This window comes from Balaenoptera physalus (genome assembly GCF_965194825.1).
Source record: "Balaenoptera physalus genome assembly, chromosome: 12".
Lineage (NCBI taxonomy): Eukaryota > Metazoa > Chordata > Mammalia > Artiodactyla > Balaenopteridae > Balaenoptera > Balaenoptera physalus.
Window position 1 is genome coordinate 47,488,514 of NC_138897.1, and position 25,152 is coordinate 47,513,665.

Genomic DNA, 25,152 nt, shown 5'->3' on the forward strand with positions numbered 1-25,152 from the left:
TTCCTTCTGAGGGCTGTGAGGGAGAATCTGTTCCATGCTTCTCTCCTGGCTTCTGGAGGATTATTCGCAGTCTTTGGCATTTTGGCTTGCAGATGACTGACCCAAATTTCTGCCTTCATCTTCAAGTGGCCATCTCCTTGTGTACATCTATATCTGTGTCCAAATTTTTCTCTTTGTGTAAGGACACCAGTCATAGTGGATCATGGGTCACTCTAACGACCTCATCTTAACTTGATTACATCTGCAAAGACCCTATTTCCAAATAAGGTCACATTATTAGGTGCTGGGGTTTAGGATACAAGTCAACCCATCACAGCCTCCTTTGAACTGGAAATTCAATTCTTTCAGTTCTGGAAAATTTTCTTGATTTGTTTCTTTGAAAATTTTCCTACCAGATGGGCAGGTCGGGTCTCACATGTGGATGGTTGAGTGGGTAGGGTCCCACAGTAGGTAGCAGAGCAGGTCAGGTCCCTCATTTAGGTAACTGGGCAGTTAGGGTGCCTCATGTGGGTTGTTGAGCAGGTCTAAGCCGACTTGTAGGTAGTTGGGTAGGGAGGGTCCCACTTGTCAGTAGTTAGGAAAGGAGTGTCATCAGTTAGGTAGTTGGGCAGGTCAGCTCCCACATGTGGGTCACTGAGCAAGGAGGGTCCCACTTGTCAGTGGTTGGGCAGTGAGTGTCCTCAATTGGATTGTGTTGTTGAACAGGTAGGGTCCCACTTGTAGGTAGTCAGGCAGAGAGGGTCCTACTTTTAGGTAATTAGGCAGGGAGGGTCCCAATTGTAGGTAATTGGCAGGGAGTGCCCCACTTGTATGTAGTTGACAGAGTTGTTCTCAGTTGTACGTTGTTGGCCGGGATGGTCTCACTTGTGGGTGGTTAGGCAGGGAGGGTCCCACTTGTAAGTAGTTGGCAGGGAGGATCCCACTAGTAGGTAGTTGGCAGAGGCAGTCCCACTTGTCAGTCGTTGGGCAGGGAGTATCCTTAATTAGATAGTTGGGCAGGTCGGTTCCCACATGATGGTAGTTGAGCAGATGGGGGGGTGACCCACTTGAAGGTAGGTGGGCAGGGAGGCTCCCACATGTGGGTCGTTGAGCAGGTAGGGTCCCACTTGTAGGTAGTTGGCAGAGAGGGTCCCACTTTTATGTAATTGTGTAGGGAGGTCCCACTTGTATGTAGTTGACAGGGAGGGTCCTACTTGTAACTATTTGGCAGGGAGGGTCCCACTCATAGGTAGTTGACAGGAGGGTCCCACTTGTAGGAAGTTTAACAGGGGGGTCCCACTTGTACGTAGTTGGCAGGGAGGGTCTTATGTAGGTAGTTGGGCATGGAGGGTACCTTATATCTGTAGTTGGGCAGGGAGGGTCCCACTTGTAGGCATTTGGGCAGGACAGGTCCCTCATTTAGATAATTGGGCAGTTAGGGTGCCACATGTGGGCTCTTGAGTAGGTCTAAGCCCACTAGTAGGTAGTTGGCAGGGAGGGTCCCACTTGTGGGTGGTTGGGCAGGAAGGGTCCCTCTTGTATATAGTTGATAGGGAGGGTCCTATTTGTAGGTAGTTGCACAAGGAGGGTACTCCCCCCCCCCCCCAAAAAAAGAAAAAACATTTCCTACCTGTTTTTTGTTCTGTTGTCTCCGGAACATTTGTTATTTGGATCATGGAACTTGTAAAATGATCCTCTAACTATATTAGCTTCCCCCTGTTTTCCATGTCTTTAAAATTCTGTCTTCCAATATTTTAATTTAATTTTTCTTATTTTCTATCATTTAAAAACTCACAAAACCACATTCACCCACACATTGTCTACCTCTGTGTATATAATTTCCAAGAGCTTTTCTAATTCTATGAATATTACTTTTTATAGTATCCTGCTCTTGTTTCAAGATTGTACTATATTGCCTTTTCTCTCTGATGATATTAAAGATATGATTTGAAGTTTTCTTTACCTATCACTTTGTTTATTTTCTTCCTTTACATTTCTCCGTTTGTCTTGGTATATTCTCTTATTTGTTGCTCTTAAACTATTTACTCATACTTAGGAGTAAGGAATAAAAAGCTGAATTGATGTACCATGCATGTATTCCAGGCTTGTCAATCAGTGCACTTCAATCTTAGATGGTCTGAGACATTCTGAGGATTCAATGAGAAAAGGGAGGAAAGGTTGAATATTTTGTTTAATTTCTCTGTTTTAGTATCTTCCAGACCTCAGCTGAACCTGGCGTTTGTTCTCTTGTGGTAGCTAGTACCTAAAGATGGACCCCCACCACACACACACACACACACACACACACACACACACACACACACACCATGAACTACACATCCTGGTACTCACATTTTTACATAGTCCACTCATCTTGAATCTGGACTGGTCTGTGACTCTTTTCTGACCACCATAATGTGGCAGAAGTGATGTTGCATGAATTCTATGCCATAGACTCTTGGTAGCTTTCATCTGGGTTTCTTCAAATGTTTGCCTTAGAAGTAGCCAATCTCCATGGAAGAATTTCAACTAACAGGAGACTGCCAAGCAGTGATGAAGACAAAAAAGCTACATGGAGGGGCTGTATGGAAAGAATAGCACCTGGTCATCTCATCCTCTAGCTGTTCCAATCATCATAGCTGAAGAGCCAGGCATGTGAGAGACCACTTAATCTTGGACATCCAACCCATTTAAGCATTCAGTGGCTCCAGCCCAGCCACTATGGGTCTGTAACAGTATTAGAGTGCCCCAGTTATAACTGCCCAACTGAGCCCAGTCAACCCATAAGAACCATGAGGTATAATAATAGATGATTATTTTATGCCACTACATTTTGGGAAGTGGTTTGTTACACACTAATAGATTACAGAAAAAGCGCTTGTTCACAGGACGTCTGTTTCTTTCCTCACCAAAGAATAAATCTCCAATTTTCTGTTGAGGTAGGGCAGAGGTAGTTGCCTAGATATGCAGAGTAAGGGTGGGGATCTGAGGGTCTAACTTCTCCTCAAAATAGCATTTGAATGATCCCCTGTTATTTAACCACACGATTACTCTCACAACCATCAATTTCTGAACAGTTTAGAAGTTCTTTAGTTATTTCATGTTACTACACAACTGCTATCACTAAAGCTTAGAATTCATCTTTCTCAAGTTTTTTTTTTTCTTTTTTTTTTAGAGATGATCTTTTTAACATTTATTTATTTTTTTATTTTTGGCTGTGTTGGGTCTTCGTTTCTGCGTGAGGGCTTTCTCTAGTTGGGGCAAGCGGGGGCCACTCTTCATCGCGGTGCGCGGGCCTCTCACCGTCACGGCCCCTCTTGTTGCGGAGCACAGGCTCCAGATGCGCAGGCTCAGTAGTTGTGGCGCAGGGGCCCAGCCGCTCCGTGGCACATGGGATCTTCCCAGACCAGGGCTCGAACCTGTGTCCCCTGCATCGGCAGGCAGATTCTCAACCACTGCACCACCAGGGAAGCCCCATTTCTCAAGTTTTCTAAGCATTTACCTCGTATCCATTTGCTTTCCAGATTCCAGAATTCTGTTTTGGTTATTCCCCTATTCTTTTTATCTCTGTGTTCTTATGGCTTCTAGGACTACTGTATTTTGCTGGAGTATCTTTAATCAAAAGTCCCTAGAAACCATTTTATTAAATGACATTACTCAGAGCAAAACATCGTAAACAAAATAAATAGGGCTTTCAAACAGATTAAAAGTAATGACTTAAAAAGAGGTAAGTTCAAAGACCTAATTTATAAAATTTGGGACATTAGCTTTAACAACTAGAGTTCCCTGAAGGACTAGCTCAGGTAATTTTTTAATTCCATGCTTATAAAAGACAATACACAGACAGGCAAAGGATGGACTTAAAAGGACCCTGCCAAGGATTCTGAATAAATATTATTTGAATTTACAATGAGATTTCAAAAGGTTTCAATATGGCTCCTCTTTCTCTCAATGCCTCTCCCTTTCTCTGGAACAGTCCTGCTGCAACGCAGTTCTGTATTTCGCTTTTACTTAAAGTCAGTCTCAGAAGTAATTTGCTATGATAACTTCACTACAGCTTATTATGGAAGTATTTATTTTGTCATAGGCAACAAAAATGGCATCTCCCATTTTTTTCAAGATGAGTCACAAATTTTGAAAAATAGCCAGATATTCTTTTTCTGTGTGTGTGTGATATTTATTTACTTCTTTTTTTTTTTTAACATCTTTATTGGAGTACAATTGCTTTACCATGATGTGTTACTTTATGCTTTATAACAAAGTGAATCAGCTATACATACATATAAATCCCCAAATCTCCTCCCTCTTGCATCTCCCTCCCACCCTCCCTATCCCACCCCTCTAGGTGGTCACAAAGCACCGAGCTGATCTCCCTGTGCTATGCGGCTGCTTCCCACTAACTATCTAGTTTACATTTGGTAGTATATATAAGTCCATGCCTCTCTCTCACTTCGTCTCAGCTTACCCTTCCCCCTCCCCGTGTCCTCAAGTCCATTCTCTACATCTGCGTCTTTATTCCTGTCCTGCCTTCAAATGGTTCATCATAACCTTTTTTTTTTTTAGACTCCGTACATATGTGTTAGATTACAGTATTTGTTTTTCTCTTTCTGACTTACTTCACTGTATGACAGACTCGAGGTGCATCCACCTCACTACAAATAACTCAATTTCATTTCGTTTTATGGCTGAGTAATATTCCATTGTATATATGTGCCACATCTTCTTTATCCATTCATCTGTTGATGGACGCTTAGGTTGCTTCCATGTCCTGGCTATTGTAAATAGAACTGCAATGAACATTGTGGTACATGACTCTTTTTGAATTATGGTTTTCTCAGGGTATATGCCCAGTAGTGGGATTGCTGGGTCGTATGTAGTTCCATGTTTAGTTTTTTAAGGAACCTGCTTGCTGTTCTCCATAGTGGCTGTAGCAATTTACATTCCCACCAACAGTGCAAGAGGGTTCCCTTTTCTTCACACCCTCTCCAGCATTTATTGCTTTTAGATTTTTTGATGATGGCCATTCAGACAGGTGTGAGGTGATACCTCGTTGTAGTTTTGATTTGCATTTCTCTAATGATTAGTGATGTTGAGCATTCTTTCATGTGTTTGTTGCCAATCTGTATATCTTCTCTGGAGAAATGTCTATTTAAGTCTTCTGCCCATTTTTTGACTGGGTGTTTGTTTTTTTGATATTGAGCTGCATGAGCTGCTTGTATATTTTGGAAATTAATCCTTTGTCAGTTGCTTCATTTGCAAATGTTTTCTCCAATTCTGAGGGTTGTCTTTTCATCTTGTTTATGGTTTCCTTTGCTGTGCAAAAGGTTTTAAGTTCCATTAGGTCTCATTTGTTTATTTTTGTTTTTATTTCCATTTCTCTAGGAGGTGGGTCAAAATGGATCTTGCTGTGATTTATGTCATAGAGTGTTCTGCCTATGTGTTCCTCTAAGAGTTTTATAGCATCTGGCCTTATATTTAGATCTTTAATCCATTTTGAGTTTATTTTTGTGTATGGTGTTAGGGAGTGTTCTAATTTCATTCTTTTACACGTAGCTGTTCAGTTTACTCAGCACCACTTATTGAAGAGGCTATCTTTTCTCCATTGTATATTCTTGTCTCCTTTATCAAAATAACGTGACCATATGTGTGTGCATTTATCTCTGGGCTTCCTATCCTGTTCCACTGATCTGTATTTTTCTTTTTGTGCAAGTACCATACTGTCTTGATTACTGTTGCTTTGTAGTATAGTCTGAAGTCCAGGAGCCTGATTCCTCCAGCTCTGTTTTTCTTTCTCAAGACTGTTTTGGCTATACAGGGTCTTTTGTGTTTCCATACAAATTGTGAAATTTTTTGATCTAGTTCTGTGAAAAATGCCATTGGTAATTTGATAGGGATTGCATTGAATCTGTAGATTGCTTTGGGTAGTATAGTCATTTTCACAATGTTGATTCTTCCAATCCAAGAACATGGTATATCTCTCCATCTGTTTATATCATCTTTAATTCCTTTAAACAGTGTCATAGTTTTCTGCATACAGGTCTTTTGTCTCCTTAGGTAGGTTTATTCCTAGGTATTTCATTCTTTTTGTTGCAATGGTAAATGGGAGTGTTTCCTTAATTTCAGATTTTTCTTCCTTAGTGTATAGGAATGCAAGAGATTTCTGTGCATTAATTTTGTATCCTGCTACTTTACCAAATTCATTGATTAGCTCTAGGAGTTTTCTGGTAGCATCTTTAGGATTCTCTATGTAGAGTATCATGTCATCTGCAAACAGTGACAGCTTTACTTCTTTTTTTACGATTTGGATTCCTTTTATTTCTTTTTCTTCTCTGATTGATGTGGCTAAAACTTCCAAGACTATGTTGAATAATAGTGGTGAGAGTGGGCAACCTTGTCTTGTTCCTGATCTTAGTGGAAATGGTTTCAGTTTTTCACCATTGAGGATGATGTTGGCTGTGGGTTTGTCATATATGGCCTTTATTATGTTGAGCTAAGTTCCCTCTATGCCTACTTTCTGGAGGGTTTTTTATCATAAATGGGTGTTGAATTTTGTCAAAAGTTTTCTCTGCATCTATTGAGATAATCATATGTTTTTTATCCTTCAATTTGTTAATATGGTATATCACATGGATTAATTTGTGTGTACTGAAGAATCCTTGCATTCCTGGGATAAACCCCACTTGATCATGGTATATCATCCTTTTCATGTGCTGTTGGATTCTGTTTGCTAGTATTTTGTTGAGGATTTTTGCATCTATGTTCATCAGTGATATTGGCCTGTAGTTTTCTTTCTTTGTGACATCTTTGTCTGGTTTTGGTATCAAGGTGATGGTGGCCTCGTAGAATGAGTTTGGGAGTGTTCCTCCCTCTGCTATATTTTGGAAGAGTTTGAGAAGGATGGGTGTTAGCTCTTCTCTAAATGTTTGATAGAATTCGCCTGTGAAGCCATCTGGTCCTGGGTTTTTGTTTGTTGGAAGATTTTTAATCACAGTTTCAATTTCAGTGCTTATTATTGGTCTGTTTATATTTTCTATTTCTTCCTGATTCAGTCTCAGAAGGTTGTGCTTTTCTAAGAATTTGTCCATTTCTTCCGGGTTGTCCATTTTATTGGCATATAGTTGCTTGTAGTAATCTCTCATAATACTTTGTATTTTGGCAATGTGAGTATTTCTTCTCCTTTTTCATTTCTAATTCTATTGATCTGAGTCTTCTCCCTTCCTTTCTTGATGAGTCTGGCTAATGGTTTATCAATTTTGTTTATCTTCTCAAAGAACCAGCCTTTAGTTTTATTGATCTTTCTTATCGTTTCCTTCATTTCTTTTTCATTTATTTCTGATCTGATATTTATGATTTCTTTCCTTCAGCTAAATTTGGGGGTTTTTTGTTCTTCTTTCTCTAATTGCTTTAGGAGTAAGGTTAGGTCGTTTATTTGAGATGTTTCTTGTTTCTTGATGTAGCATTGTATTGCGATATATGTTCCTCTTAGAGCTGCTTTTGCTGCATCCCATAGGTTTTGGGTGGTCGTGTTTTCATTGTCATTTGTTTCTAGGTATTTTTTGATTTCCTCTTTGATTTTTTCAGTGATCTCTTGGTTATTAAGTAGTGTATTGTTTAACTTCCATGTGTTTGTATTTTTCTCAGATTATTTCCTGTAATTGATATCTAGTCTCATAGCATTGTGGTCAGCAAAGATACTTCGTATGATTTCAATATTCTTAATTTTACCAAGGCTTGATTTGTGACCCAAGATATGATCTATCCTGGAGAATATTCTATGAGCACTTGAGAAGAAAGTGTATTCTGTTGTTTTCAGATGGAATGTCCTATAAATATCAATTAAGCCCATCTTGTTTAATGTATCATATAAAGCTTGTGTTTCCTTATTTATTTTCATTTTGGATGATCAGTCCATTGGGGAAAGTGGGGTGTTAAAGTCCCCTACTATGATTGTGTTACTGTCGATTTCCCCTTTTATGGCTGTTAGTATTTGCCTTATGTATTGAGGTACTCCTATGTGGGGTGCATAAATATTTACAATTGTTATATCTTTTTGGATTGATTCCTTGATCATCATGTAGTGTCCTTCTTTGTCTCTTGTAATTGTCTTTATTTTAAAGTCTATTTTGTTGTCTGATATGAGAATTGCTACTCTAGCTTTCTTTTGATTTCCATTTGCATGGAATATCTTTTTCCATCCCCTCACTTTCAGTCTGTATGTGTCCCTAGGTCTGAAGTGGGTCTCTTGTAGACAGCATATATATGGGTCTTGTTTTTGTATCCATTCAGCCAGTCTATATCTTTTGGTTGGGGGATTTAATCCATTTACATTTAAGGTAATTATCAATATGTATGTTCCTATTACGATTTTCTTGTTTTGGATTTGTTATTGTAGGTGTTTTCCTTCTCTTGTGGTTCCTACCTAGAGAAGTTCCTTTGGCATTTGTTGTAAAGCTGGTTTGGTGGTGCTGACTTCTCTTAGCTTTTGCTTGTCTGTAAAGGTTTTAATTTCTCCATCGAATCTGAATGAGATCCTTGCTGGGTAGAGTAAACTAGGTTGTAGGTTTTTCCCTTTCATCACTTTAAATATGTCCTGCCACTGCCTTCTGGCTTGCCGAGTTTCTGCTGAAAGATCAGCTGTTAACCTTATGGAGATTCCCTTGAATGTTATTTGTTGTTTTTCCCTTGCTGCATTTAATATTTTTTCTTTGTGTTTAATTTTTGATAGTTTGATTAATATGTGTCTTGTGTCTTCTCCTTAGATTTATCCTGTATGGGACTCTCTGTGCTTCCTGGACTTAACTATTTCCTTTCCCATATTAGGGAAGTTTTCAACTATAATCTCTTCAAATATTTTCTCAGTCCCTTTCTTTTTCTCTTCTTCTTCTGGGACCCCTATAATTTGAATGTTGGTGCATTGAATGTTGTCCCAGATGTCTCTGAGACTGTCCTCAATTCTTTTCATTCTTTTTTCTTTATTCTGCTCTGCAGTAGTTATTTACACTATTTTATCTTCCAGGTCATGTATCCATTCTTCTGCCTCAGTTATTCTGCTCTTGATTCCTTCTAGAGTGTTTTTAATTTCATTTATTGTGTTGTTCATGATTTTGTTTGTTTGCTCTTTAGTTCTTCTCAGTCTTTGTTCAATGTTTCTTGTATTTTCTCCATTCTATTTCCAAGATTTTTGGATCATCTTTACTATCATTACTCGGAATTGTTTTTCAGGTAGACTGCCTATTTCCTCTTCATTTGTTTGGTCTGGTGGGTTTTTACCTTGCTTCTTCGCCTGCTGTGTGTTTCTCTGTTTTCTCATTTTGCTTAACTTACTGTGTTTGGGGTCTCCTTTTCGCAGGCTGCAGGTTCATAGTTCCCGTTGTTTTTGGTGTCTGCCTCCAGGGGCTAAGGTTGGTTCAGTGGGTTTTGTAGGCTTCCTGGTGGAGGGGACTGGTGCCTGTGTTCTGGTGGATGAGGCTGGATGTTGTCTTTCTGGTTGGCAAGACCACATCCTGTGGTGTGTTTTGGGGTGTCTATGACCTTATTATGGTTTTAGGCAGCCTCTCTGCTAATGGGTGGGGTTGTGTTCCTGTCTTGCTAGTTGTTTGGCATACAGTGTCCAGCATTGTAGCTTGCTGGTTGTTGAGTGGAGCTGGGTCTTGGTGTTGAGGTGGAGATCTCTGGGAGAGCTTTCCCTGTTTGATATTATGTGGAGCTGGGAGGTCTCTGGTGGACCAATGTCCTGATCTCGGCTCTCCCACCTCACCACACAGGCCTGATACCCAGCTGGAGCACCAAGACCCTGTCAGCCACATGGCTCAGAAGAAAAGTGAGAAAAAAAGAAAGAAAGAAAAGAAAAGAATAGAAAAATTATTAAAGTAAAATATATAAAATAATTATTAAAAATAAAAAATTAAAAAGTAATTAAAGAAAGGAAAAAAAAAGCAAGCAAGAAAGAAGATTGCAACAAACCAAAAAACAAATCAACCAATGTTAACAAGCGATAAAAACTGTGCTAAAAACAACAACAACAAGAAAAAAGAACCAGACAGACAGAACCCTAGGACAAATGGTAAAAGCAAAGCTATACAGACAAAATCACACAAAGAAGCGTCATACACACTCAGAAAAAGAGAAAAAGGAAAAAGTATATATATATTGTTGCTCCCAAAGTCCACTGCCTCAATTTTGGGATGATTCATTGTCTATTCAGGTATTCCAGAGATGCAGGCTACATCAAGTTGATTGTGGAGATTTAATCCACTGCTCCTGAGGCTGCTGGGAGAGATTTCCCTTTCTCTTCTTTGTTCGCACAGCTGCTGGGGTTCAGCTTTGGATTTGGCCCCGCCTCTGCATGTAGGTCACCTGAGGGTGTCTGTTCTTCACTCAGACAGGACGGGGTTAAAGGAGTAGCTGATTAGGGGGCTCTGGCTCACTCAGGCCCTGAGTGGGGAGAGGGGTACGGAATGTGGGGTGAGCCTACGGCAGCAGAGGCCAACATGACATTGCAACAGACTGAGGTGCCCCCTGTGTTCTCCTGGGCAAGTTGTCCCTGGATCATGGGACCATGGCAGTGGTGGGCTGCACAGGCTCCTGGGAAGGGAGGTGGATAGTGACCTGTGCTTGCACACAGGCTTCTTGGTGGCTGCAGCAGCAGCCTTAGCATTTCATGCCAGTCTCTGGGGTCCGTGCTGATATCCGCGGCTCATGCCCATCTCTGGAGCTCATTTACGTGGTGCTCTGAATCCCCTCTCTTCACGCACCCCGAAACAATGGTCTCTTGCTTCTTAGGCAGGTCCAGACTTTTTCCTGGACTCCCTCCTGGTTAACTGTGGTGCACTAGCCCCCTTCAGCCTGTGTTCACACAGCTAACCCCAGTCCTCTCCCTGAGATCTGACCTCTGAAGCCCGAACCTCAGCTCCCAGCCCCCTCCTGCCCTCGTGGGTGAGCAGAGAAGCCTCTCAGGCTGGTGAGTGCTAGTCGGCACCAATCCTCTGTGCGGGAATCTCTCCGCTTTGCCCCCTGCACCCCTGTTGCTGCGCTCTCCTCTGTGGCTCCGACGCTTCTCTGCCACCACCCCCTGTCTCCGCCAGTGAAGGGGCTTCCTAGTGTATGGAAACTTTCCCTCCTTCACAGCTCCCTCACAGAGGTGCAGGTCCCATCCCTATTCTTTTGTCTCTGTTTTTTCTTTTTTCTTTTGCCCTATCCAGGTACGTGGGGAGTTTCTTGCCTTTTGGGAAGTCTGAGGTCTTCTGCCAGCATTCAGTAGGTGTTCTGTAGGAGTTGTTCCACATGTAGATGTATTTCTGATGTATTTGTGGGGAGGAAGGTGATCTCCACATCTTACTCCTCCACCATCTTGAAGTTCTCCCCCAGATATTCTTAAATTTTAGAAACATCTTATTTTGCTTGTAACAAGGCAATATGACTGTCCACAAATGAATGGTTCAAGAGAGCAAGTAAACTTAGGGAAGCTATGAAGGACAGAATTAGGTAGCAAATAATTTAAGCAACACCAACCTACTAGGATTTCCCTTTGATTTTTATATCTGAAAATGGTTTTAGTTTACTTAAGTCCTTAATATGATTTAATAAGGAACTCTCAGGCAAACCTTTACTTCTAAATGTAGCGTAACATGCTTATCACAAAGCTCTAATTTTGAATTAATTATCATAATATGCTTGTAGCTTTCATAAAATCCTCAGGAATCTCTTGGGAATGAAAGTATTACATTCTGCTGCCCCCTGGCAGACATTTTGTTTACTGAATACTGTGAACTGCCCTAAGGAAAATGGAAACAGAATAGAGCCTGCCCTGTCTGTACATCTCCACAGAAGATAGAATATTCTTTTAGGTGTTTGTTGTCCTATGAACAAATACCATCACTGGAATGAAATTTGTTTGAATTAGGACTTGGCTGAAGCAGAACCAGCTCATCTAAATTCTTGGTTTTGCTTTCTCTGTGAATGGGAATAGTTAATATTAAATGAATGCCAAAAGAGGGTATTATAAATAATAACAGAGAAATACTCCTGTCACTGTTTTAGGCACTTTATCATAAACTCAACCTGTGAAACATGAAGCTAAATACAGGTAGAGCTTAGGTTCCTGTATATTCTCAAATGTTCCTGGGATAAAGAGTGCTTTAAACCACAGCATTAAGTGTGCACACGTGCTAGCAAAGAGGAAGTGTGTTGAGCTGGTGGGGATGGGTATAGATATCATCCCCTGCATGTTAAATTGATATTGGGACATAAAAGGAATAATGTGTGATCTGCAAACCGTCCACATGAGAGTTAAGTCTATGCCATTAGAGATCAGTAGATGACTTACAAAGCGAGTGCAAAATAAAATATAAAGTGTTAATATTTCCTGTTTCCACTTGTCTTTTTTGGAGAGTAGAAGAAGCAGTGAGCTCCCTTAATGGTGACAGGTTTAGAAATTTTTCAAATTGCCTAGGAGTTTTTTTAACTGACGTGTTTGTGGGGAATATTCACCAAGAAGTCCAGTGGGAAATAACTTAGTTCTGCTGGTATCTCACTCTTGTCAGGATGGTTCTGGAGCTGGGGAGGTGAGGAAAGGCTGAGGGAGATCAGGGAGGGATCCGATCTGAGTACCAGCCAGTGACTGCTGCTACCTGCTCTGGTCCACTAGGATTTTTATTGATTTCCAGATAAAATAGAGTAGTTTTATTTTAGGTTTTATTTGAGATGATCAGGTCCTCTTTCAAAGTTATTGAAACAGAATCTCTGGGAATCAATCAGGAAATCTGCATTTTAACATCTTTAGATGAAATTTAGTCAGAAGTGAATCTTGGTGAAGCAATTTTTGTTATGCTGCATATTTTCAACTGTATCATCTCTTGGAACTTTGATAGTAAAGAGTATTCATCTGATACCATATGTAGACAGTGGCAGATTTCCTAGATTCTTCTCATGCCTCCTTGGACCCATACCAGATAGGAATCCCACGTGAGTATACTCAATGTAAGATTTGCTTGTGTTAAAAAAAAGCAATTGGAAATGCTATGTAGAATTTTCTCTTACTTTAATGAAAGCCTTCTGAGTGATTCAGCCTGAGTTCTTATTCCAGGGCCAGCATTACTGCCCTTAGCAATCTTTTTGTTTATGAACTTCAATGGACTGCTCTCAGAGTAATAAAAATAGGCTAAAGAGATTAGCACCAAAATTCCCCAGTACTTCTTTTTGTGCAGCTAGCCCTGAGTTAAAGGATTTATGTTTTCTTTCCCCATCAAACATAGGCATACGTACCCCAATATATTTCCGATTCATATGCATTTTGTTATCTGTGTCGATGCTGGTCTGTTTACCCTGGATTATGTTACATTTTTGTTAGTCAGAGTTTTTTTTTCCTGATGTATCATTATGGTTATATTTTTTCTCCATATTTTGTAATATGTATCTTGGAGAAGAAATTTATTGAGAAAGGAGGCTGAAAAAAAGGATCTCTGAATACACACTCCAGTTCTCTGACATGTAATGATTAAATGATAACTTTCAATTCTTAAGGACTAGAATACTTCTAGCAATTCTATGGATTCTAAATAAATAGGAAGGATATCTTTAACAGATTTTTTTTATGAATGGGCTTTATTCTGTTACAGAAGTTTTGGTTTTACAGAAAAATTGCACAGGAAGTACAGGGAGTTCCCATATGCCCCCCTATATACTGCTATCCCACCCCCAGTTTTCCCTGTTATTAACATATTGCATTAATGTGGTATATATATTTGGTATAATTGATGGATCAATATTGCTAGGTTATTATCAGTTAAGGTTCATAGTTTACATTGAGATTCACTCTTTGTGCTGTATAGCTGGATAGCTTTTGACAAATGTGTAATGCCACATTTTCACCATTACCATATTGTATAGAATAGTTTCCCTGCCCTAAAAATCTCCTGTGCTCCACTTGTTCATCCATCCCTACCTTGTTCCCTCAAAATCCCTGGCAACCATTGATATTCTTATTTTCTGTATAGTTTTGCCTTTTCTAGGATGTCATATATTTAGAATCATACAGTACTAGCCTTTCTGGACTGACTTCTATCAATCAGCATTATTTATTTAAGGTTCCTCCACATCTTTTTCTGGCTTAGTAACTCATTTCTTTTTATCACTGTATAATTCTCCATTGTATGGAGTACTACAGTTAATCTACTCACCTTTTGAATTATCTTGGTTGCTTCCAATATTTTGGCAGTTATGAATAAAACTATTATAAACATTATTGTTCAGGATTTTGTATGGACATAAGCTTTCAGCTCATTTGGGTAAACACCTAAGAGCATTGAGTTGGATGAAATGGTAAGCCTGTCTTTAGTTTTGTAAGAAACTGCCAAATTGTCTTCTAAAGTGACCGTACCATTTTGCATTCCCACCAGCAACGAATGAGGGTTCCTGTTGCTCTACATTCTCACCAGCATTTGGTGTTCGTGTTTTGGGTTTTAACTTTTCTAATAAGTGTGTAGAACAGCGTTCAATAAGTTGTTTTAATTTTCATTTTCCTGATGACACATGATATGGAGCATCCTTTCATATGCTTATTTGCCATCCATATAACATCCTTGGTGAGGTGTCTGTTCAGAAATTTGCCATTTTTTAATTGGGTTGTTTATTTTCTTATTATTGAGTTTTAAAAGTTCTTTATATATTGTGAACACAATTCTTTTATTAGATATGTGTTTTACAAATATTTTCTCTTAGTCTATGGCTTGTCTTTTTATTTTCTAACAGTGTCTTTCACAGAGCAGAAGTTTTACATTTTAATGAAGTTCAATTTATTATTTTTTTCATGGATTGTGTCTTTGATATTGTGTTTTAAAAATCCTCTTCATGCCCAAGGTCATCTAGATTTTCTCCTGTATTATCTTCTAGGAGTTTTATAGTTTTTCATTTTACATTTATGCTTATAATACATATCGAGTTAAATTTTTGTGAAGAGTAGAAGGTCTGTGTCTAGATTAATATTTTTTGGAGTGTGGATGTCCAGTTATTCCGGTGCCAGTTTTGGAAAGGCCATCCTTTCTCCTTTGAACTGCCTTTACTCTTTCATCAAACATTAGTTGACTATATTTGTGTGGACCTATTTCTGGGCTCTCTATTTTTTCCATTGATCTATTTGTCTATTCTTTTGCCAATACCATGCTCTCTTGATTACTATAGTAAGTCTTGAAGTTGTCAATTCTCTTACTTTGTCCCACTTTAGAATTGTGTTGGCTATTCTGTGTCTTTTGCCTTTCCATAAAAGCTTTGGAATCACTTTATTGATACCCACAAAATAACTTGCTGGGATTTTGATTGGGATTGCATTGAATCTATAGATCAAGTTGGAGAGAACTGACATCTTAATGATACTGAGTCTTCTTATCTATGAACATGAAATGTCTCTCCATTTATTTAGATATTTAATTTCCTTCATCAGTATTTTGTAGTTTTCCTTATATAGATAATGTACATATTATGTTAGACTTATACCTAAGTATTTCATTTTTTGTAATGAAATAATGTAAATGTAATGTAAATGGTGTTGTATTTTTAAATTCAGATTACATGTGTTCATTGCAGATATATATAAAAACGATTGGCTGTTGTATATTAATCTTCTATCCTGCCACCTTGCTATAATCTCTTATTAGTTCCAGAATTTTGTTGTTGTTGATTCTTGGGAGTTTTCTACAAAGACCATCATGTCATCTCTGAACAAAGCTTTATTTCCTTCTCCCCAGTCTAGGAATTCCATGTACTCTTGAATGTGAGTCGTGAGAGGGGGCATACTTGCTTTCTTCCTGATTTAGAAAGCACTTAAGTCCGATGTTAGATGCAGGTTTTTGCATACATTCTTTAACAAGTTGAGGAAGTTTCTCTCTAATACTTTGCTGAGAGTTTTTACTATGAATGGATGTTGGACTTTTCCACATGCTTTAAAAAAATCTATTGATATAATTAAAATTTTTCTTTAGTCTGTTGATTGCATTAATAATTGACTTTTTTGAATATTTAACAAACCTTGCATACCTAGAATAAATTCCACTTGATTATGGTGTATAAATCCTTTTATACATTGTTGGGCTTGATTTGCTAATACTTTGTTGAGGATGTTGGCATCTATGTTTATGAGAGAGTTTTCCTTTCTTGTAATGTCTTTGGCTGGTTTTGGTGTTAGGCAGATGGTGGCCTCATAGAATGAGCTTGGAAGTGTTTCCTCTTCTATTTTCTGGAAGAAATTGTAGAGTACTGCTCTCATTTCTTCCTTAAATGTCTGATAGAATTCAAGAGTGAAACCATCTGGGCCTGGCGTTTTCTGTTTTGAAAGTTTATTACTTATTGATTCAATTTCTTTAATCTATGTAGGTCTTTTCAGATTATCTATTTCTCCTTGTATGAGTTTTGGTAGATTGTGTCTTTCAAGGAGTTGATGCATTTTCCCTAAGTTATCAAATTTCTGGACATAGAATTGTTTACAATATTCTTTTATCATTCTTTTAATGTACATGAGATCAGTAGTGATAGCTCCTTTTTCATTTCTGATATTAGTAATTTGTGTTTGCTCTCTTTTTTAGTTTTTTCTCTTGGTTAGCCTAGCTAGAGGTTTGTCAATTTTATTGATCTATTCAAAGAACCAGCTTTTGGTTTTATTGCTTTTTCTCTATTGATTTCCTGGTTTTGATTTTATTTATTTATGATCTAATATTTATTATGTCCTTTCTTTGTGCTTACTTTGGATTTAATTACTCTTCTTTTTCTAGTTTCCTAAAGCTAAATTAGATTACTGATTTTAGATCCTTTTTCTTTAGTAATACATGCATCCAATGCTATAAATTTCCATATAAGCAATGTTTTTGCTGCATCCCACAAATCTTGATAGGTTGTCTTTTCATTTTCGTTTATTCAAAATATTAAAAAAATTTTCTTGAGACTTCTTTTTTGACTCATGTGTTATTTTGAAGTGGTATATAATATTGAAATATTTTTGCATTTTCTAGCTATCCTTCTGTTATTGATTTCTAGTTTAATTCCATTGTGGCCTGAGAGTATACTTTGTATGATTTTTGTTTTCTTTTAATTTTGTCTACAATGATGGCCAGCCTCATTCGCCCAGACACAGACAGCAGAATCTTCATATACAGCACAATTAACCAGCCATTATGGCCATTAGGAGACTGTGCCCCACCCCTGGAAGTGCTGCTGTGCAGCCTGCATAAGCATCTACCACTGAGCAATAGTGACAATAACAGGCAACATGGACACAGGTGCTACCCTGTCTCTGAGCAACCTCCTAATCTGGCCTATCTACCTGTCAAGTTGGGATTCTGGAGTACAACCCCCTTACTCCCACCAACCCCCAGGGCCTCAAGCATCTATGCAAATGTAACCATGTTTATGCAAATTGGAATGTCAAACCCAGAGGCATCCAGAAGTCACCTCCACCTGACTATTTGCTTTGATTCCCCACCATTTTTGTTCTTGCTTGGCTCTGGGGGTTGGTGAGCACAGAATGGGGAGACTCCCTTTGGCATCTTCGTACTGGAGTGGACACCTAACTAGGCCTTCTGATATTCCAAAGGCATGTGGGATTCTCCAGGGTACGGAGGAAACCCCAATCCCTATCCTGATTCATTCCCAGATCCCTGGATGGTTTGGGGTACCCCTCTCCATGGATCATGGGGAGCAGAAGGTGAGGACACAGGGGACTTCCCAGCAAGGTGGGGGTCTCCCTACACCTGCCCATGACCCCTTTGAGGAAGGCATTGTCAAATGAGCCTGCCTGGAGACCCAGCCCTGGGGTTGTATGACCAGGCCCAGACCCTGACTCTGAGGGCAGCAAGTTTGTCCAGCGGGCCAAAGTCTGTCCAGGGCCCCAAAGGTTCCACTAGGACTTGGTGTGCCTTGCGAGGGGCAAGTGTCTGAGATCTCTGTGTGGCGACTCTGTTGATGCATGAAAAAACAGCCACCCGCTGGTGAGGATTGTGAATCAGCCAAAATGTGGTCTATTTTGGTGAGTGTTCCATAAGAGCTTAAGAAGGATGAATATATATTCTGCTTTTGTTGGATGAAGTATTCGAAAACCATTTGATTGATGGTGTTGGCCAGTCTATGTATGCCTCTTTCTCTGTTTATTGTGTATGGACACTAAACTTAAACTTTTATCAATTTTTCCTTTTCTTGTAGTAGTAGATTTTTATTAATTATGACTATCTTTTACCTTTACTCCATATGGTTTATTTTTGGTGAGAAACCTTCCCTGAAGTTGGTGGCAGTTCTTGCAGAGCTAGCTTCATGATACCTGTGTTGTCACACAGGACCCCGTGTTCAGAAGGGCTTCACATTTGGTTTCAGGCTCTATTGCTCCTGTCTTTAAATTCTTAATAATTTTGTCTTTGAACTTGTGACTTGTAAGTGAAGTCCAGCTGGACAGTGAAGCATGCCCATGAGCAGAGGAGATAAGCACAATATGCGTATCTTCCTATCTTTGCCACTTCATCACATACAGCCTTCAAGATGCCCTATAAGCACAAAATTTTGGTGGAGCAACAATGTGTAGAGTTTTAGCAAGACTGAAAGGGAATACAAGTTAAGCACATTCCATAGAGTTAGCAGGGGTATTGAGGGGCCAGAGAAACCATGTTTTCCTTTGTAATAGGAACTTCAAACAGAAAGAAGGCAATGGCATTATAAAAACAAATAGCCAAGCAACTCTATCACATCCTTTCTTACTCTTGCTATCCCTCAGATTACCCAAAGGAAAAAGAAAAGAAATGATGACACAGAGGGAAAGGCAAACATAGTGCGATCCATTGTTCTTTTTCCTCTTGGTCTTTTCTGAAGGTAGAGAATGTTGGTAGAATGTGTACCTGTACAGAAGCAAAATAAAAAAACAGTGGAGTTGGTTTTGTACATAATCTTCAGCATTTGGTAAAAAGAAAACACATATGTTTGTATGAGCTATAAATATGCATATTGTAATTTCAGTGACTTATCTTGCCCTTGTATTTGCATTGAAAAAATGCTATTGAACAACATAAAGGCAAAGGATATAATTCGTTGTTAATTTTTTATTTAAATTTTTCATTTTTCTTTAACTACTATAACAATAAATAGCAAATAAAAAAGCACCATGACAATTTAAGAGGAACACCATGAAAAAAAGAAAAGTATATTTTAGGACTTTTAACTGCACCTTTTTCCTGTTTTTTGCACAAGGGCCCTGCATTTTCATTTTGCACAGGGCCCTGCAAATAATGTAACCAGCCCTGAACTTTTAAAGAAAAAATATTTGTTATATACAACAAAGGAGTTAGTAGTAGTGAAACGAAGATTTCATCAAAACGTTTGCTGAGATTTATGATTTAACACGGTAAAAGCAGCTGTGCAAGAAATTACAAAGAAAATGATAGACTTCTTTGACAATTCAAAATTTAAAACATTTGTACTTGAAGAAAAACATAAAATTAATGATAAATTGGTAAGCTACTTGTAAAAATGATAGGTAAAGGATTAATAATTTTCTATATAATGAGTTTTTCCAAATCAACAATATAAAACATCCTAGTGGACAAATTGGCAATACTTACCAACAAAGAATTCATAAAAGAAAAATACAAAATATTAAGCATCATAGAAAAAATATTACTTCACTAATAATAAAATACTGAAAAAATTTTAACAAATATATATATTTTTAATTCTAAGTTGACATTGGCTGACGTGCAATGAAATAATCATACATGCCATTGCTTGGGGACAAAGCCAACTTAGCAAAGATTCATTATAGGATTGTTTTGCAGTGAGTGTGCTTAGATCCCATAGTTAATTTCTAGGACTTTTATCTAAGCAAATTATGAGAAATATGTTGAAGATTTTTGTATAAGGCTGCTGACTTTTTATTTTTCAATAATATAAATAAGGTATGGTGGTGTTTTTAAAATAAGTCCACAAATGTTTTAACCCCTCCCTCCAAAATATGAAGCCTATTGAGTGAGGGCAGGACTTAGTGGATCGCTTCTGAGTAGAACATGGCAGAAGTGATGGTGTGTGACTAGGTTAGAAAATGCATCACTATTTCATCCTTGCTGGCTCTCTGATTTTATTTGCTCTGGGGAAGACACTCAAGCAGCCCTGTGGAGAGGCCCAATTGGCAAAGAACTGAAGTGTTCAGCCAAGAGCCCTGTGAGTGAGTCTTAGAAGGGCATCTTCCAACTCAACAGGTCCTCCAGCAGATTGGATGCAACTTGAAATGTCAGTGGTAGATGGGCTGCTGTCTGGAATCTTTGCCAGGATCCCACAGGTGAATCACAGGGAAGATTATTATAATGCTGGAACAAAGCTTTGCCATTTTCTATGACAGAAACATCTTCTCTCCTATTGAGAAACATCTTTTGGTTTGCTGCCAAGTTTTAGCAGAGACAGAACACGACAACCAACCACCAAGTTACCATGTAACCTGAGCTGCCCATCACAAACGGATGTTGTTTGACTCACCAAGCTGTAAATCTGGAGACAAGCAGCAGCACTATGTTATCAAATGGAAGGGGTATATACCAGATTAGGCTCCAGTAGTTCCTGAAGGCACAGTAAGTTGCATGAAGAAATGGTCCAAATCTCCATGGCCTTTACCTCTACTACATTGCCCTCTTTCTCCCAACCTTCTCAACCTGTGGTCTCATAGGGAATTTTCTATGACCAATTGACTACGGAAGAAAGAGATTGGGCCTGGCTTTACCAATAGTTCTGCAAAATATACAAAGGTGAGTGGCAGCATCATGACCCTGAAAGATGGTGATAAAGGACAAAAATTCAAACTGCTTATGTTTCTTAAAAGCAGAGATGATCAGAGTTAGGGGTATATATAGTTCTGGACTGGGCTAAAGGGTTGGCTGGATAGTCAGGGATGTGGAAAGAATATAATTAGCAGATTAATGACAGGATGTCTGGGGAAAAGAAGTGGATAGACTTATCTGATTGGACACCCAACATGAAGATATTTGTGTCCCATGTGAATGCTCACCAAAGGTTGACCCCAGCAGAAGGGGATTTTAGTAATAACATAGATAGGATGCCATGTTTTGTGAATGTCAATGAGCCTCCTTCCCTAGCTACTCCTGCCACTTACCAATTGAGCTCAGGAAAAAGAGGCTATGGTGGCAGAAAGGGAGGTTATACATGGGCTCATCAACATGAACTTTCACTCCCCTGGGCCAACCTGGCCAGAGCCATTGCTGAGTACCCAACTGCCTTCTAATTTACCTTCCATACTGGCAATTCTTCTGCCCAAACTATTAATACCATCTATGGGCTTACAGAATGCCTTCTCCATCCACATGGTCATAGCGTTGCTCATGACCAAGGAAATCCCTTCACAGCAATGGGCTCAAGCTCATGGACTTCACTAATAGTACCAAGTTGCCCTGAAACAACTGATGTGACAGGTTGATGGAATGGCCTTTGAAGGATTCAGTTATGGCACTGGCTTGAGTATAATATCTTGTGGGGCTAGGACAATGTCTTTCAGGATGTGGCATATGCCCTAAATCAGCATCCAGTATTTGGTACTGTTGTTTCTCCCATAGCCAAGATTCATGGGACTGAACTTTGGGCTCTGCTTGCTAGAGTTTGCAATTCTAAAGGGAGGAATGCTTCCACTAAGTGAGATAATTCCATTGAATTGGAAATTGAGACTGTTATCTGACCACTTTGGGCATCTCATGACATTGACCCAACAGAAAAAGAAGGGGATTACTGTATTGGATGCCGTAAATTTTCCTGATTGTTAAGGGGAAATTTGTTCCTGCTGCATAATGAGGATAAGGAGTATGTCTGGAATGCAGGAATCCCTGACCCCTGACCTTTTTCTTCCTTTTTAATTTGAATGCAGCTTGCTCTTGTGAAGGTGATGCTTGTGTCTTCTGCTTTGTTGTTAGTTTTGTTTTTGTTTTTGTTTTTTTTACTTTTTTCACCATTTATTAAGTGTACAGTTTGCTGAATATAGACTTACATTCATTCATTTTGCAATTATTGAATGAATAATGAACTGGGAATTTAGAGTCAGAAATTACTCAGCACAGTGGAATGAATCAAGATGTGTTTCTCTAAAATCTCAATTCCTAATTTTCCTTTATAACTATCAATCTATTTCCAGACTAGGAAGATAAAATGATCTATGAGCAGTCACTCCTTCCCATGGTCATTTTAATTCTGTACACATTCTTCCATATTTTTGATCTTTTTTTGTTGCCCTCAGTGCTCCTTTCCTTTATCTCTACCTTAGCAGTGTGCTTGCTGAACAAATTGCTTCTGGCTGTTAAAGGGAATAGACAAGGCTGCTTTTTGTCATGGTTAGCTTTGGGGATGTATGAGGGAAGCTGCTCATGAAGTGTGAGCAGAAATCATCCACTGCCCATATGTTGCTGGTCCTGATAACATGTAAAATCTGTGGGGTAAATCTGCACAATCAAGCTTGCATAACTATTAAGAACACTTCACTTGAAGGTTGGAGATTTTGTTTGATGTCCTCTGGTATTTTTCTTACCAATTATTTAAACTCCAAAGAAGTTACCATCATATATCTTTCATTGTCTTGGAAAATATTGGTTTTTAAACAAAATAAGGTGAAAGCAGAAAGAATTCAATGGATATGGTGAGAGTGAGTTGGAAATTTTGAATCCAGTTCAGTTTTCAGAAAATTCATAAGATAGATCAACTTGGGTGAGGTGGTACTTAGGATATAAGGAAATAAATAGTACTGATTTGTTGTGGGTGCTAAAGATTTTATTGACTTCATTCTTAAGTATGAATGATATTCTGTTATTTATACCTTATCATATCTCTTAAAGGTATTTCAAGGAAAAAGTCTGACACAAGTCCTACAGGTAAAATATTCTATTCCCATTTTGAAGAGGTGAAACTACTGAAGCTCAGAGAGCTAAAATGGTATGACTCAAAGTCACATATGTGACAGGATGGGACCCAGAATCCAGATTCTTTCCACCTGTGCCCATGCTTTTGGTGGCTAGTTCCATTTACACTTCTTTAATAGCTTGTCTCTGATCATTTCCTAGGTTCTCACATTCTGAGTGATTTCTGGCACATATGCCACTTCAGAAGGTACAGAACAGAGTGACTATGGACGTAAGAATAGGGAGAGATGATAGGGCAGCTTGTTGAGAAATGGATGGAGCCCCAAATAGGGGAGTCGTCCATTCCTATTCTCTCAGGAAAAACCAAAGTTGTGGTAGGTGAACTAGTTTCTGAAACATGTAGGCCATTTTCAGTTCCTTAGTTGTACCTGAATTCACTTCCTGTATGGTTTTGACATGAGAGGCTGGTTTCTTTTGAGTTTACAACACTGTTACCTAGTTCTAAAGAAAACAAGTATTTAAGTGAGTGATCTTCAGGTAGATGATGTATATTCTACACACAGAGACCAATAAGATAGGGAAAGACACGAGGCTAAAAGAGAATAAGAGAATATATAAACTTTACAAACTTTGTAGACTTCATTTAAACAGAAAATGTAGATTACCTTATGAGTAATTTTGCAATATAACATCTAACCAAATCATATTTTTAAACAAATGGTTGACTAGAGAAACAAAATGTAAATATCAACCTCATTATTTGGACTCCTTTGAGAATAAATGTATAGCATAGAGAGAGGCACTATTATATAGCAGCTCAAGAACTCAGACTCAAGAACCAAAATGGATAATGGTTTGAATATAGGCTTCACCACTTAACACTTGTGTGACCTTAAGTAAGTTATTCACCTTTCTAAGGTTCATTTTCCTCATCTGTGAAATGGGAATGATACCTGCAACTGCCTCTTACGTTTGGTGTGAAGGTTAAGTGATAGCTTGCCTTAAACGTAAGCTTTTATTACATTATATTTACTTTTTGTGGCTCATGGAACATACTATTGGCAAGTATTAGGAATATATTTATTCCCTTTGTGACTGCAAAACCAAATCAGTTGCTATGAATGTATGTATCACAGAAGGTGAGAGCAGAGCTGTCAGAAGGGTTGGCTTGATTAATGTTTGGGAGTTTGCAGGGCAGGTGCATCCAAATAAGCAGAAAGGGATGGAGAAGGATGGTGAGGAAGTGATTAACATAATGTGCACATTCAGCCTAGTGGACAAGGCTGAATATGGACGGACGCGAAGCCCTTCACAAGGTGAGATACAGGAGAAATCAGAGTTCAGAGACTGGATCAAACGCTAGGTGGAGATTGGAGGTATGGGAGGTGAGAGCTGGAAAGAGGAGATTATGCCGAGCAGGCTGAATACTGGGGCATATGCTTTTCAAAGGCGGAACAGTTGTGAATAATGACAAAGTCCAAGTTGCGGTCATGCTGAAAAGAAGGGGAGAAGGGGATAATTGGAATTAATTAATATTGGAAGGTCAAATAACCATGAAGCCAAGGTGACAGATGGGTGATTTACATATTCACAGATGTCCCCAAAATGATGGCAGAAGATGGCTTGGAATATGAGCAGGAGGTGGAAAACTAATATCAGTGAGGAAGGGTAAAGGGTGTACAAGCTAGGCAACTCAGATCTCCATGGAAGAGAGGTTATTGCAGGAAATTCAGTCAATATTTAGTAGCTAGAAGACAAGTGACACAGAGAGGCTGGGACTTGGGACCTTGGACCTGGGACCCTTTACTGCAGTGCTTGCACCTGGACAAGTGTGTCTGCAAGCAACAGAATACAAAGAAGCTATAAGGGATAAAAATCACTGCACACGTGAGCAGTTGGGGGAAATTATGAACAAGATACAGAAAGGCCAGAAACAATTGACACTTTTGAGGTGCCGGGAGCAAAAGCAAGGCACTGCACATGATCCCTGCACGCAGCACCACCAAGGGGGTGGGAAGACCACCTAAGCCACACCTCTAGCCCAACCCCCTAATCTGCCCCTACCCTCAGCCCATTTAAGATACCAACCCACGAGTAAGGGCATCTGTTACTTGTTTTTTCTCCCTTGTGCTGCAGCACGAGTCCCAGTAAAGCCTTGTCTGAATTCCTTATCTGGCCTCTTGTCAATTTCTATTGCTTATAGAGTCCACGGACCCGAGTCAGTAACAGCAACCCCTTGTCCTGAGGCATTTCAGGTTTCTGAGAAAGAGTCTGCCCTTGAAAGAGGTTGCAGGAGAGCAGTATT